Source organism: Musca autumnalis, unplaced genomic scaffold (assembly GCF_047663935.1).
Source record: "Musca autumnalis isolate F117 unplaced genomic scaffold, ASM4766393v1 scaffold_5, whole genome shotgun sequence".
Lineage (NCBI taxonomy): Eukaryota > Metazoa > Arthropoda > Insecta > Diptera > Muscidae > Musca > Musca autumnalis.
Genome location: NW_027412088.1, coordinates 79,572,687 through 79,589,701, shown reverse-complemented (window position 1 = coordinate 79,589,701; position 17,015 = coordinate 79,572,687). Strand labels below are relative to the sequence as shown.

Sequence of the window (17,015 nt, the reverse complement as noted above, 5' to 3'; positions counted from 1 at the left end):
TTTTTTTTAATTTTGTTATCAAAACTTTTGGAAATTTTGATATTCTTTTTAATTTATTGCCACAACTACTTTGTATATTATTCCTTTTTTTGTTTCCTGTCGTTGTATATTAAAACAAAAATCTATGTATATTTAATTAATTTTATAAAATTTGTAGTGCATATAAGTTTTTTTACAATAAGGAACATAGTTTTGCCAAAAAGAAAAAAATATGAAAAATAGTTTGTTAAATAATTCAAAAAATTTGAAAAACCCAAAATTATTTTGTAATAAAACCAATGAATTTGTACTTTTTTGTTATTGTTTCATTATTATTCAATGTCAACCGGGATGAAACGTACGACCATGGCATACACAGCACACAGGGTCAGTTAAGATACCAAGCTGATAACGTATGCAAAAAATCGAACTGAAATTCTGGGGGTTGTCATTTTCTTATTTTTGTTTATTTTTTATATATGTTTGTTTTGTTTTTTGTTGAAGTTCAATCTCATTTTCGATTGTTTGAGTGGAGTATTCCCCCATTGGCTCAACTTCATTTATTACCCTCTATTACAGAGAGTAATGTTTTTCAAAACGAACTGACAGTGTTGCAAAATTTTACTGATCGCTACCAATATCATGATTTCATCCCGGCGAAGGGAATTATCAATTGGCTTCTCAGTTTTTGAAATTATGCCTTTTTTAGCGAAAAACCGAACTCTTTAAGTGTCTAGTATTCCCATGGGTGAAACTTTTGAGTTATAACGTGATGAATAGATAACACTATGCAACAATGAAAATGCAAACAACTTCTAGTATGCATTTTTTGAAAGTACATATTTAGACTACAAAAACCCTAGTTGGGTTTTGTCCTGTCAGACCCAGTTCGGATTTTATGGTCTCATCTAAACAGGTCTAAATCTATACTTTTTGCATTTATCAGGCCTTTATATCAGAAACGAATAAGAATTTGGCCTTGCTGTCTTTAGCAATATTGTAGCCCCAAACTAGTAGAACTTATATTTTAAAGAAACCACATAAGAAAAAACTCCAACTAGGGCATCCAAATCTATAAAATATAGAAAATTTTACATAATTGCTAAAATTCTGGTCAGTACCGGCTAAACTATTGGGAGTTGAACCAAGTAACCTTTGCAAAAATCTTCCAAATAAAGTTCTCAACAATTCTTTAGAACGTTCTGAAACTCTAAAATGCTTACTTCATGTTGTTTCAGCGGTATTTTGCATCATATCTTTTACAACACGTATTTCAAACACAGTTCACACCAACAGTTTATTCTCGCATTTCGGATTTCACTACATTATTGACATTTTTATTAATCGTCTTTGAAACATGACATGTTCTGAAGAGTTATGTATTAAATTCCAGGGAATATTTTTCCAAAAGAAAATGTTCAGAAAAAATTAACGGTTTTGGAGATACGGTGCTAAATGTATAAATATTGTGGTATTTTTGCATATATTTTGAAATTTGAGGCAAAAAATGTAGTTTTTCGAGTTCATTATTTCTCCAAATATTTCATTCTTGTCCTTATCTACAAATTTGGTTCAGGATCAGAAGAAGATTCGCATTGGTTTCAGAGATATACAGGTATGTGATGAATTTCGAATCGATTTGGTATGAAAACGATTTGTTCGAAACGAGTGAATTGTATTTAGATGTGATGGGAACCGCATCGATTTTCAATTCCACGTTGTTTCAATTCCATTAAATTCGCACATACAAAAACGGACCTAGTCACCCCAAATCTCCAGCTGAAAGCGACATAAAGGACTTTTTGTTTTGGCAAAGGCAAGAGTCGAAATAAAATTTAATGAAAAAATGTGTGTTCTTATTTAAATTTATATGAGAGTTTAGTGAGGAAATTCTTATGCTATTACATGATGAGAACTACAAACAGCGCATAACAACATATTAAGCGGGTGTCTTCACCAATTTGGAGAAAACACTGATGTTAAAAGTAGATTTTTTTGTTCTGTGTTTTTATTTATCAAAATATCAAATATTTTGTAAACACAATCAGCCTTATTACGGTTGGCGTAGTCGTATCCAAAATTGCAAATTGACGTGTCGTAACGTCTAATTGGTATTATGTATGTCGTACACGACATTTTCGCAACGACTAATTGGTATTATGTATGTCGTATACGAGATATTACAACTCTGTATGCCATTCTTTTACAATTTTGCTACCACGAGATGCGTTTTAGGGGTAGTTTACACTATATGTAAATGTCATATGACACGAAATAAAAGCATTCCATATCTACCCACGCAGGCAATGTGGAGACGTAATTTTATTACATTTTTGCTGGTGTGGACGCACAAAGTAAATGGCGTAAGGAAAATCCCCAATATTGCACATATTAGCGACTATATAATGATGGAAAATTTCATGTCATATGACATTTACATATAGTGTAAACTACCCCTTATTACGTGAAACGCTGTGAAATTAGTCGTTAGAGATTTTGTTGACGACAACAGACAAATTTCTTAAAACGTTAATAAAAACGAACAAATAAAATGGATTTAAACAAAAGTTATGTGTCTATATAACAAAAAGATTATATATTCGTATAAATTTTATAATATTGCACATGTTTTAGAACAAAAGTCACCACAAAAAAGCAGTTTGACACAATGGTCCAGATTTTGCAGAACAATCCAAATTTGGCCAGACGTTACAGCAATGGAATAAAAAAAATTAGCGTGAAAGAAGAGTGGAATAAAATAAGTACGAAACTCAACATTTTAGGACCGCCAGTACGAACGTACGAACAGGTGAGGGTTGAATGAAAGTCTGGGCTGACTACAAATTCAAGTTAAGGAAGAAGTTAGTTCACAATAAGGCGGAATGTCGTGCTACAGGTGGAGGATCCTTCAAACAGTACATACTAACAGACACGGAAGAAGCAGCATCCAGCTTGTTACAATTGGATACAATTGTAAACGCGGGCAATCAGTCAATTGGAATCCAGCAGCCTTCAACGCTTCGAGAAACAACCACTGAGGAAGAACTGTTTGAAGCATGTATAATCCATGAAGATTTAGAAAACCACGATCCCTGCACAGTTACTCCCCAAAGCGTAAGCAGGCCTCATGCAAAAGAGCCGCAGGTCGTAGTGAATCAGGATCCCCGCACAATAACCCCTGTAAGCATACGTATCACTCATGGAAATGAGCAACAGGTCCAAGTGAACCAGGATCTGTGCCCACTAGTCACAAATACCCCTCACAGAAATGGATTTCAGCAACAGCAACTGAGTATCAGTCATGGAAAATATGTTTGATTCTTGTCGTAACTGTTTTCGTCTTACTTTTAAATCGTTCGGAGTATATTCATCCTCATCCTCGGATATAAAATAACCCACACTTAACATTTTTATGGTTTATTAATAAATAATTGTTTTTTTTTTATTTTAACTGACTCTATTTTTTGTTTTCTTTTTTATAACAGGGTGGCGTGTAATAGTCGAAAATGTTAATAATCTTCAACACCCTGTATTTTTGCAATCTATTACAAAACAGACGTAGTCGAAAATTTTACATAATACCAAAAATTATTGACTACGACAACGCCAACCGTAATAGGGTGAATATTCCAGAAATAAGGAAAATAAATGTTAATTTATCTTTTAATTCCCGTTCTTACATTTCAAACTTTTTCTCATAAAAAAATCTATCCAAATTTATTACATCGTTTTTCAATCGACCACAAAAATATGACCGTTTTCTATAAGAGAAAAAAAAAACGATTATCGAATTGCATCACACGTCTTTTGGTCAATTTTTCCATAGAACAAAATGGAATATGAAACCGATATCGAAAACAATTCGATGTCGGAAAATGTACATGCATCGCACCTACAGTCGTTTTTGACTCGTTTTGTGCTCGAAATCTATTTTCATCACATACCTGAATATCAGTGTTTTTTGAATCTTTAGCTATTAATTTATTTGTAAAGAAAAGTATTGAATTCTAATGAGGAAATGAACATTGCTATTATTAAATTTGCTGTTGGCAACGCAACTGAAGTTGGATTGCTATCCATAATCGAACCCAAAAAATTGGGGAATGGGAACAAATTAAGTACGAAATTTTTATTCATGATTGCCCTGAATATCGCTTTAAACATGACCACAAAGAGCACCCTCGGTAACAATTTCCAAAGAATACCTACTCGAACAGACTTCAAACTGAACATAAAAATTTTGAACCATACTATTATCATTATTGTGCGTTTAAGGGTCTGTTCGAGGATCATTTGTGAATTTTTTCCGAAGGTGCTCCTAGTGGCCCTGTTTACAGCGATATTGTTTTTCTTAGGGAAGTACATGTTTCGTGATACAATGGTGAGACACAACGCATACGACTACGCCAACCGTAATAAGGGTGATCATAACGCCGTAATACTCAACAAATGCGAAGCTATGTATTTAAAAGCGCATTTTTAGCGCAGTAAACATGTATCATTTTTATTTTTAATGCATTTTCGAGGATCAACGCCTGTGTGTGAAACTTAAATCTTTTGACGAAGTTTTAATGGGCCGATTCCGTACAGCGAGGCAGTCGTGTCGCGTTGACAAATGCAATTTTTCGATTCCGTATGGCAATATCGCCTGACGTCGTCAAATTTTGTCGTCGAAATGTTCATTTTCCGGCGACAACAAATTAGCTGTCGCCGTACATTTTTACTAACGAATAAAAATAAAATAAAAAAAATAAAAATAACTTGTTATCGACGATTATTTTCTATCGCTGTACGTAGTGCATTTTTTAAATTTTGTCACAGAGACGATAGACGACGCGACATGACTCGCCTCGCTGTACGGAATCGGCCCATAAAACTAAAAAGCATCTGACGATACGGAAGTTAGCCTATAAAAACACTACCTGTAGAAAATTTTTAAAGGAAAAAATGTTCCCTTTATTTTAACAAGAGATTGATTCTCTTTCCCTAAAAATATATTAGCGTTATTTAACTACTTTGTATGTGCTGATTTCTTCGGACCACTTACATGTGGAAATTATACTTCATATACCCCACAATTCAAGGCCAACCCCCCTAAAAGAAACGCAAGTTTTTAATCTAAAATTTGAATTTATTGTTTTTTTTTATTTATTTTCAAGATTAGCACAACGCCAGTTCAAGACACCAATATTGTTGAAATATCTGAAAAGAAAAAATCGTAATTAGTAATTTGCACAAAACTATTGTTTAAACATTTTTTGTTTGAAAGGTATTTATCAGTTTAGTTGTATCATCAAAATATTGATCTGACAGGGATAACTAAAAGCTCATCATTGCCTTTACAAGTATAAGAAATAAAAATAAGTTAAATAGTTACCTTGAACAATTAAATCATGTTAGTTTCATTCAGACATTCATCGTGGAATACAACCACATTCTGTAAAAAAAAGAATATAAAATATTAGATAAATTTCATACAAAAATGATAAATGCTTTAGAATTTAAAATATCAGACGAAAGTAATCAACATAATGTGAAATTCAGTTATATGCTTGTCTACTGTAAATATCATCATTATAATTTTAGTTGAAGAAAATACAACAAAATACTAACCTTTTGGTTTCTTTCTAATGAATGCTAGTTCAGGGGATGGAGTCAAATTGTGGGTATGGCTGAAATTGTAAAGAAGAAAACATACCATATAAAATAATGTTCCACTTTTATACCATAAGCGTATTTATTTTAGTTAATCAGAGAAATATAAATACCAATCCGCACAATATCTCAGACTGGGGCGGTAATAATGCATCATTAAAACTTTAATTTATATAAACAACATTATTGTTTTTTAGCAACTAACCTTGAATGGAAGTATGTTCAGAATGTACATGCCGAGTTTTGAACGATTTTGAAACATCCAATCTGAAAATAAAATGTATAAATATATATTAAGTAAATAATTTCATTTTCATTTTGAAATAATGATAAATGTGTGAACATTTTAATCAGATTTAAATAACCAATCAGCACTGTTTACTCAGACTGGGGCGGTATATCAAGACATCATTTATAAATATTTATTTCGAATGAACAGCTATGTATGTATGCCTATTATGAACATTATAATTCCGATAATTCTCACAGGTTTTTGAGACTAATCGAAGTTACAAAAAATACAAAATAGTGATAACCCCCATTATTATAAGTATTCTTTTGTGATATGTTGGATTTACCGAACAGATTTATAGCGTTCCGGTTCCGGAGGAGCTTCGTAGAATTAACTTTCAATGTAAAAATTACATTTTTAATGCCTCCAAATTGGTTTATTTTGCTTTTTTAAATTCATCAGGTAGTAAAAGAACACATGTAATAATGGCCCTAACTCTTCTATGTTACCCATTATTCTCAGAAAATTTAAAATTATGTTTCTCCTAATTATAATGTCAATAAAATGCGAGTAGCTAACGTCTAATGGAGATAATTTATAATCTGCAAGAATCGAAAAAATATAGTAAAAATTAGTAGATTCTTGCAGTTCTGGAACAGACCAAAACAATTTTTATGCATAATTTCTAAGAAAAAAAATATTTCTATGTGGAGTATAAGGTGGACTCCTTGTAATTATTTCAAATTTGGCTACATTTTTCCAAGTATTGAAAAAATAAAAACAATTTTTATTAGCTTACCTCGACGTTTCACTTCCAGGTATCTACATTTTCCCGGTAGATATAGTCGTATTAACAAACCGAGGTTTACTAATACTTTCACATCTTAGCACATTTTTCGCAGTTACGTTCCCAACACATCGTTCCAATTACCTGAAAATAACAAAATACATTATTCACAATATTTAGACAATTTAAATAAATATAATTTTAAAAATAAAATTTATTTATCAGTTTAGTTGTATCATCAAGATATTCTTTCAGACAGGGATAACTAAAAGCTCATCATTGCCTAATGGAATAATTTAATAAAACGGACCATGGTAGAACAAATATAAGGTAAAGTTAATACTACAACAAATACAACTCGAACAACAACCACAAAGGAATTTGTTTTTGTTTGTAACGTTACTGCCAGTTGTATTTGTAAACAAAACAGGGAAATGTCTATAAATTATTGGAATTTAAAAAACTAATAATTTTTCACATTTGGTTGAATATTTTGGAAAACATGAATGAAAATGCGTTACATTTTAAATTTTTATGGTTCCACATCATTCCACTAAATGCATATATTCTCGCAGAAAGTAGAATTCTTGCAAAAAAGTTTGGGGTCGCTGGAAATTCATAGAAAAAGGAGAAGCTGTTTCAATGTTTTGTTTTAGAAATCAAAGAAGCACATGTTTATTAGGGCTTTAGTTTTTTTAAATTTTAACAAAATACCTCACATATTAACAAACGTTGTATCGCCTCTACAAGCGGTGATTTACTGCGCGGCTTATCGTTCGAACTTAGAGGAGGTTACATATCATTGATATGAAGAAGTCTTTCTGGGAAATGTTTTTTTTTCCGAATATTATATTTTTTTTTCTCAAAAAATATATGTCCCTAATGTACATCGAAATAGAAATAAATGTATAAAATGTCATATGAAATTTGACACTAACACTACAACCCAGTTCAGTCAGCTGGGTATTGCTGCTACCTTTTCTTGTTCTACCATGAAAACGGACGTTTTCTTACCTTTTATATGAAGAGGAACAAACTGGAATCGAAATCACGTGTTTCATGAAATGCACTGAAAATAGAAGAACACGTGTTAGTACAATGCCAGTCTTCACAGATAAAAAATTGATTTCATTTTTCATCGAATAGGTCAGACGAAAAGTAATCAACATAAATAAATTCTGTTATATGCTTGTCTACTATAAATATCATCACAAGATGTTTATGGAAAAATATGAAAAGCAGAGATACATACCCATTCTTCAGGAAAAATAAATCCGCTTCGTTCCACTTCATTGGCTGCCCACGTTTTTATAATTCCAATATCCTGCAAAGATAAAAAATTATTACAATCTTTGGGTTTCTACTAAAAATTCGTGGTTTTTAAGCGACCTTTTGATATCAGTTAAGATAACCAATCAACATTATTATGTCAGACTGGGGCGGTATATAAAGCATCATATTATCTAAATGGCACTAGGGGTTAAAAATGTGAGGTTGTAGCTCAACACTTTCAACTTCCAGTATACCTATGTAACATTATTTGAGCGCATATAGATAAACATACCTTAGCAACTCCAATATGACGTTAATGGTCCTAAATGTTTTCAAAAAGAGCAATGATTTGTAATCTGCAACACAAAAGAAAGAAAGCTATTAGGTTTTTGCTTTTTAAAGTGAAGAAAAATTATTTAGCACAATTTTAATCAGTGAGAAAAACCAATCAACACCATATAGTCAGACTGGGGCGGTATAAAAAAGCATCATTTAAAAATCTTGGTATATTAACTACATCTTCTTTGCAGCACAACTTACCATTTCATTAAAGATCTGCAGTCTTCCACTTTAAGACGTCATTTTAAATTCTGAAAATATAAAACAAAACATTAGATTTTTAACAAACTACTAAAATTCATTTGCGATATGCAATTAAATGAAATGTATCAGTTTAGTTGTATCATCAAGGTTTTCTTTTTTCTGACAGGGATAACTAAAACTCATCATTGCCTTTGACAAAGTATAATATAACCAAAATAGTACACACCTTTTTTCAGAAAACCATTATTTCCAAGGGTCAAAATATGGAAAAACCATCTGAAATTAAGAGAAGGCACCATGTTTTTAACAGCTCTTTTAAAATTTTAAAAAGATTTTGATAATAATCTAATAACACTGTGAACACGAATTTTGGGGCAGAGATAATTCCTTTGGAGATGAAATCCCTTGGTGAGTATATTAAGAATCCCAAAGGACATTTCAAAAAATAAGCTAAATCAACAGTGATCAAAGATATAAAGCTAATTCCTGATGGCTTACAGGGTCTCTAGCAAAAACTTCATCAGGCCATAACGCGGAAATTCGACTCACCGCGGATCTGTCCTTCGGGGTTGTTCATACTCACCAAGAGCTTTCATCTCCAAAAGGAATTATCTCTGCCCCAAAATTTGTGTTCACAGTGTAATCAGACGAAAGTAATCAACAAATAATGTTAAAACATTATTCAGTTATATGCTTGTCTACTGTAAATTATCATCACAATGCTTTTTTAGTTTCATTTAATAAAAAGAAATAACTTACCTTATTCACTTCAAAATTTAAGTATAAATGATCCGTTCAAGACCCTTTTAATTTCCACGTTGGATTGTCAAACGTAATTTTTAATATGTTGCGACCAAAAAACGCGTACTGCATCGCTTCACGTTTCATTTTACAAGAACGGAAATGGAATCATAGAGATACATAGGTCGATGTTTGCCTAATCGTCTGGGAAGTGATCAGAAATTAAAACAAGTGCATATGAATACAACACTGGTTTCATAACTTGGCGTTTACAAAGGACAAGAAAATGTCTTAAGTCCCGGCGCACACTAGTGCGATTTCATTAAAAAATTACATGAAATTCGATAACAAACTTGTCCAATAAAAGAGAACCGAGAGAACTTCCAAGTACTTGCAAGAACTTTTTACTTGCGAAGTTATCAAACAGACCTATTGATGGCTAGCATGATGCAACTCTGAAGCCACACGTTAAAACTTTCATACGAAGCGTTCACAGCTTTTGGGAGCGAGCGGAGGTAAAGGAGCGCCTTCATCTCTCAAAAGCTGTGAATGTTTCAACGTGTGGCTTTAGAGGAACTAGTCCGGGTCCACACTAGAGTGATTTCATTGAAAAAATTGCATTAAATTATGCGTCTCTAGATCGACCTCCATAGTAGAGTAAAATCATAAAATTCTTGTAGTGGGGAATTCGATTTAAGAACACTTAATTTCATGAAATTTTTTAATGAAATTCACGCTAGTGTGGACCGGGACTTAATAACGTGAAACAGATACTACAACAACAAGATTATTTTGATTGAAAGTACTTCAAGTTGTCATAATTTTTGTTTACATCTTATTGCTATGATAATTGAATAACAGTGAATTTAATAGATTGTGTGACATCAGCTGGCCAATGATGTTCGAAAAAAGTTAATTTTTTGAAAACTTAAGAGCAAAAAATTGTGGATTCTGTAATATCCCGTTTAGACTATGCTTTGTTTATGCCCGCAATTTCAACGCCTAGGATAGGTAGCTACCTATTATGGCCCCGTTGTACGTCGCGTCACGCGTTAGAAACAACAACCACACGAAAAAAGTGTAAGTGATGCCAAGTTTGTTCTTGAAGTTTTCATATGGTTGTTGCAACGCGATGCTCAACGGACCGTATGTGCCGGGGCCTTTAGTTATCTTTATCTACGCGTGATTTCGCAAAATAATTGCCACAAGAAGTGTTTTACAACTTTTAACACATTACTTAATTTCTGACATAATAAAAATAAAAGAATAAAGAAGGCCGAGCAAATTTCGAACTGGGTTAACCTTTTCTTTTTTATTCTTTTATCAGAAGCAAGCAAGGTAAGCAGGCGAGGCAGCTTATATACTCAGGGCTTAACATAGCCGTTTTTGGCCCGGTAAGGTTACCTGAGCATTTGAATTAGGTAGTACTTGGCCTTTAATCTTTTACATAAAACTGAGCGTGAAGAAAGCGGCGTATTTCATTCTGTTCACACCTTAAAGGCCTGGGTACATAAGCTGCTTCGCCTGCTTGCCTTGATTTCCTGCTTCATTTCTGGCACAACAAAAATAAAAGAATAAAAAAGGCCGAGCCAATTTCGAACTAGGTTGCCCTTTTCTTCTTTATTCTTTTATTTTTGTTATATTATAAGATAGGTCTGTCTAGTTACTTTCCCAGCAAGAATTGTCCAGCAATAACTTTCTCGGATAGTAAATCCCGGTCAACACTAGCGTGAATTTAATTAAAAAATTTCATGAAATTAGGTGTTCTTAAATCGAACTCCCCACTACAGCAATTTTATGATTTTAATCTACTATGGGCGTCGATCTAGAGACGCATAATTTCATATCAAAATTTCAGTGAAATTACTGTAGTGTGGCACGGGACTAATGGGTACTTTACACGATATGTATTTTACATATGGATTGCCACTTTTTATATACAAAATGTATACTCAAAGTGACAACCCACATGTAAAATACATATCGTGTAAAGTACCCATAAGGAGTTTTTTGCAAGAAAAATGTAAAAAGTAAACAGATACTTTCCCTGCAAAAACCAGCAAGCTATCAGCTGATTTGCCAAAACAGAACAATTTGTCCGCCAATAAAGGAACCAAAGCAAGCAAACATATTGTATTTTATTAAAAATAAAAAGAAAATAGCCCTCAAAAAATCATGGTAGAACAAGATAAGGTAAGAGCAATACCCAGCTGACTGAACTGGACTGTAATGTTAGTGTCAAATTCCATACTACATTTTATATTTTTATTTCTATTTTCGATGTATATTAGGGATATATATATTTTTTTAGGAAAAATATATCATTCAGAAAAAAATTATTTCCCGTAAAGACTTCTTCATATCAATGATATGTAACCTCTTCCAAGTCCGAACAACGTGCCATGCCGCACTCTATAACACCTCTTATAGAAGCGGTGCACAGTGGTCCACTTGTATGGGAAGGTGCGACATAAATATTTATAATCTTCGGATCAATCTGATTTTTTCAGTATATGCTAAAACTAAGTAAAAAATACTTTAGCAAAAAAATCATCAATATGGGTCAAGTTTTTCCTATAGCCCCATGAAGCGGTACCACCCGATTTCAGGTATTTTGAAGCTTTTATCTACATTTTCGGCCCTAATTGGCTGTACTTTGGTATTTGGAGTTCTTAATGATCAAAAATCTTCTGCGCCAAAAATGTTGGTCTTAGGTCCAGGTTTCGGTATAGCCCTCATATTACGGTACCTCCCGATTTCAGGTATTTTGAAGATTTTTTCAACATTTTCAGCCCTAATTGGTTGTAATTTGCCATTTGGAGTTTTCAATGATCAAAAACCCTCTGCGCCAAAAATTGTGGTCTTAGATCTGGGTTTCGGTATAGCCCTCATATTACGGTACCTCTCTATTTCAGTTATTCTGAGGTTTTTTATCTACATTTTCGGTTCGACTTCGTTGTAATTCGCTATTTGGAGTTCTTAGTGGTCTGGTATCGTGGACAGGAAAGGAGACAAATTATTCCATTTGAGGTCAGAATATTTCATGATAGGGGATATAATAAACTTCGGTACCACCGAACTTTACATTTTTACATGTTTTTCATATTTTATGTAGCAAAAATATACAAATGTAAAAAATACACTCATAAGTAGATTCCAGAACAATAATATCTAAATCTTTAAAGAAGAAAACCAAAACAAACAATTAAAACACAAAACAAAGTTGAAACTGAGAATACAGATATACGACATATTCATTGAAACGACCAGAGGCATCGTCAGTATTTTTAATGTCATACACGGAAATGCAAATACATATATGCAGCTGGAACCAAATTTTTTGTAAAATTGACACTGTTTGGAACATTCTTCAAAAAATTTGGAGAGTGGCGAAGGATGGCGAAGTTATGGCTACTTTACACGATATGATTTTACATATGCGTTGTCACTTTTCATATACATTTTGTATAAAAAACTCAACTTCAATTTTTAGGACTTGGAAAAAAATCCACAAAAAAGTATTATAAAAAATGTGATTTCCATCACATTTTATGCGAACAATGTGTACACATTTTTATGTAAAAGTTATTTGAAAACCTTGTACTAAAACTTCCATTTCGAAAAAAAATAATTTTATCCTTTCAATTTTGAATTATTTGGCATGTAAGAAGTCACAACCTTATGCTTGGTTTACATTTACGAAATCCACTCGATTTCAACTGTCCATTTTATAGCTCTAACGTCAAATGAAATCTCATCTGGATTTCATTTGACGTTTGAGCTATGAAATTGACAGTTGAAATCGAGTGGATTTCGTAAATGTAAACATAGCATTACCGGTGTTTTTAAAGTTTTTAATGCCTGATTTAGACTATGCTGGATTTAGCAAATCCAGTGGATTTAAGTTGTCATTTTCATACAACATATGTCAAATAAAACCAGATAATTGCTAAATCCAGCGTAGTCTAAATGGACTTTAAGAGATCATACGTAAATGTCTACTTCTTCTGTTTTGTTTTGTTAAATACCGTTATAAATTACAAAAACAGTGCTGGAATATTAAAATATGATATGTTTAAAGAAAATTTGCTGAATTGTCGCAGAGATTTGCTGCTATCGATGATTTAATGGAAAGTTTTTTATACGGCATTTATATTATAGTTTTTTGCAGGGTTAACCTTCTTTGTGAGGATTAATTTGAAGTATACACAATGGAAATGGCATTTGAAACCCAGACCCACTGGGTTAACCCGGTTATATGTAAACGGCCTTTTAAATTGTGTTTATACAATAAAGTCCTTTGTATTTTTGTTTTATGCTTGGTTTACATTTACGAAATCCACTCGATTTCAACTGTCAAATCCATAGGTTAAACGTCAAATGAAATCCAGGTGAGATTTCATTTGATGTTTGAGCTATGGAATTGACAGTTGAAATCGGGTGGATTTCGTAAATGTAAACTTAGCATTACACAAATAACAAATGCATTTTATGCTTGGTTTACATTCGGCTTTGTTTCGTGATTTCGAAGGCGTTTCATGATTTCGCGCGGAATCAAGCGAAATGTATCCTGATTTCGCATACAAAAATGAAATCATCTCATTTCGTGATTTCAGCGAAATCAACATCGAAATCACATTACTCATGATATACAACCCTGTTTTTGCCTAAAAAAGTACCAAAAGTTGCAACACTTTTCACGTATCACAATAAACAAGGTAGATGGTCAATTGCTGCAACAAAAAAGTTTATTATCAAAATGTGTTAACAATGTGAAAAGTATTAAGTTACGTTGTTACAATGATATTTTCCATTGTGTTCCCGTACTTTTTAACAGTAATTTTAGAAAAAAGTGCGAATTGTCAAAAATTGCTTCCACATACAAATTTCTTAAAAAATACGGGAACGGAAAATTTACGGAAATTGCGAAAACTCCAGCAGAAATATCAAAATCAAAGTATCAGCTATCATATTCAGATGCCAATAAACATGCTGCTAGTTTCCACTATGCCAAATTTTTGTAGTAGAAAACAGCAGAAGAGGGCGTTTGTAATTCAGCGCTATTTTCGTTTAAAGAGAAGTGCAAGTCTTGCTAGATTTGTAGTAATATTTTGAACACAATTTTTATTTTTCAAAATTTATTATTATGATGTCTCAACGATAAAATAATTTTTTATTTTTTCACTTGTTAGTATTATACACAATTATGTCATGTTCACACGAGCGTTTCAATTAAGTTGTTCGCCTGTCGAACGACGTACACGAATTAACCCGTTTTCACGAAACCATTCGTAATTAACAGAAACATAAACAAAATTTCGTTCATTTTTGTTTCCTTGTTTTCACGAAAATTTGAACCGAAAACACATAAAATATACATTAAATGAATAGGAAAGCAATAGACTTTCCTTCAAATGTATCTTCTATATTTAACTACACACATTTCATTCTGAATAATTTTGTATTTTCAATATATTTTTATATGTTTGTCGATGGTCAGACTAGCACGATTTCAACATGGCGACGTCAAGTTTATAGGCGAGGGGTATGAAGTAGTGAAACCCATGTACATGGTTTTCTGTGTTTGTTGTGTTGCCTCTTCTTGTTCTTCGTTGCAAGATTTTTTTCTTCAATTTTCTTTCATTTTTATTTTCTCAAGCAAACGTTAACATCAAAACCAACATAAATATATTTAATAAAAACATTTAATTACTGAAATAGTGAAAATTTAACTATTAATATTAATTTAAATATTAATGTTAATTATTTTGTGTTGTTTTTTGGTTTATTTATGTCTTTTTTGTTTTCATTGGTATGAGAAACACAACAAACGCGAATGGTAAAATAAAGAGGACACGCAAAGATCTTAAATTTCGCGTTAACGTGTGTGGACATTAACGAAATTTGAAAAGAAACTTTAACGAAATTGGTTTCATGAAACCTTGCTAGTCTGACCATCGACTTTCTATTTTCAAAATTAAAGAGAGAGAGAGACATGTCAAAACAATATTTGTGTATACAGACTTTCAGGTATTTGTTACCTTTTCGTTTCTGATTTTTTACGCGATTTTGAACTAATGGACAAGAAATGTGTGTGGAGTTAAGAAGGAAACACAACCATCTTTCTTCTGCATCTATATAAAATGTTTAGTTCATTAATTTTCATTCATCTTTTTCCTTTTTTCTAAAAATGTTTGTGTTTTCAACAAATTTTTCAATTTTGAATTTAGACATGTCATAATGAATTTTTTCGATAAATTCTCTCATTTGTTAGGGATGGGACATACTTATTCGTCGTACAGAGAGTATTTCTAATCGAACAACGTAGAAAAATCGTCATTCGTTCATAGAATTTTGTGTGGGGAAATAAGTAATTTATTCGTAGTTATGGGTCGAACAACGAATAGAGAACGAACGACGTACCGTGGAAACGGGCTATTAATACGATATATAGATAATTTTACGATACTTTTCGAAATAAAGCAGTAAAGTTCTATATTGTCGTATTTTGTTGATGACTAAAGGCCTGCGTACATAAGCTGCCTTGCCTGATTGCCTTGCTTTCCTGCTTCATTTCTGACATAATAAAAATAAAATAATAAAGAAGGCCGATCAAATTTCGAACTGGGTTGCCCTTTTCATTCTTTTATCAGAAGCAAGCAAGGTAAGCAGGCAAGGCAGCTTATGTACTCACCCCTAAGTCCCAATTTACATTGGGCGAGTTTACTTGCGGCAATTGTCAGTTTGTTGGTGAGAGAGGGTGCTGAGAGGAAAAGGGTTACCATATGCCTCACCTCTCTCTCCTACAAAATGACAATTGCCGCAAGTAAACTCGCCCAATGTAAATTGGGACTTAATTCAATTTACAAAAGCATGGTAGAACAAATATAAGGTAAAGTTAATACTACAACAAATACAACTCGAACAACAACCACAAAGGAATTTGTTTTTGTTTGTAACGTTACTGCCAGTTGTATTTGTAAACAAAACAAGGAAATGTCTATAAAATATTATAATTTAAAAAACTAATCATTTTTCACATTTGGTTGAATATTTTGGAAAACATGAATGAAAATTCGTTACATTTTCAATTTTTATGTTTCCACATCATTCCACTAAATGCATAAATTCTCGCAGAAAGTAGAATTCTTGCAAAAAAGTTTGGGGTCGCTGGAAATTCATAGAAAAAGGAGAAGCTGTTTCAATGTTTTGTTCTAGAAATCAAAGAAGCACATGTTTATTAGGGCTTTATTTTTTTAAATTTTAACAAAATACCTCACATATTAACAAACGTTGTATCGCCTCTACAAGCGGGGATTTACTGCGCGGCTTATCGTTCGAAGGTTACATATCATTGATATGAAGAAGTCTTTATGGGAAATGTTTTTTTCCGAATGATATATTTTTTTCTCAAAAAATATATGTCCCCAATGTACATCGAAATAGAATTAAATGTATAAAATGTCATATGAAATTTGACACTAACGTTACAACCCAGTTCAGTCAGCTGTGTATTGCTGCTACTTTTTTTTATTCTACCATGTTACAAAAGCTTGTTTTGAAAATACATTATTGACCAGCTGCGCATATCCATCTACCTTGATAATTGTGATATGTTTGAAATCAACAAAAAATAAGTATAAACACCGGGGTGTATTTCAGGATTTCGTGAAATCCAGTGGATTTTGGAGCGCAAGTGTAAACTTGGCATTATTTATTCTGGGATATTTCGCAATGGCTTGCATTTTAATTGCATCTTTAGATTGATTGAAAATGCAATCCGAAGAGTGCCTTTAAATTCCATCC

The 17,015-nt window shown here is 32.5% G+C and overlaps 1 long non-coding RNA gene across 1 annotated transcript; it reads right to left on the bottom strand.

Moving 5' to 3' along the window:
• Positions 1–5,089: 5,089 nt before the first annotated feature.
• On the bottom strand, positions 5,090–9,379 carry LOC141405274 (uncharacterized). The gene is made up of 11 exons (XR_012413173.1): positions 9,228–9,379; positions 8,695–8,744; positions 8,466–8,515; positions 8,218–8,281; positions 7,906–7,977; positions 7,668–7,722; positions 6,666–6,797; positions 5,840–5,901; positions 5,593–5,651; positions 5,357–5,416; positions 5,090–5,181 (listed from the first exon to the last, which is right to left on the bottom strand). It is a non-coding gene; the product is annotated as an uncharacterized lncRNA (long non-coding RNA).
• Positions 9,380–17,015: the final 7,636 nt, after the last annotated feature.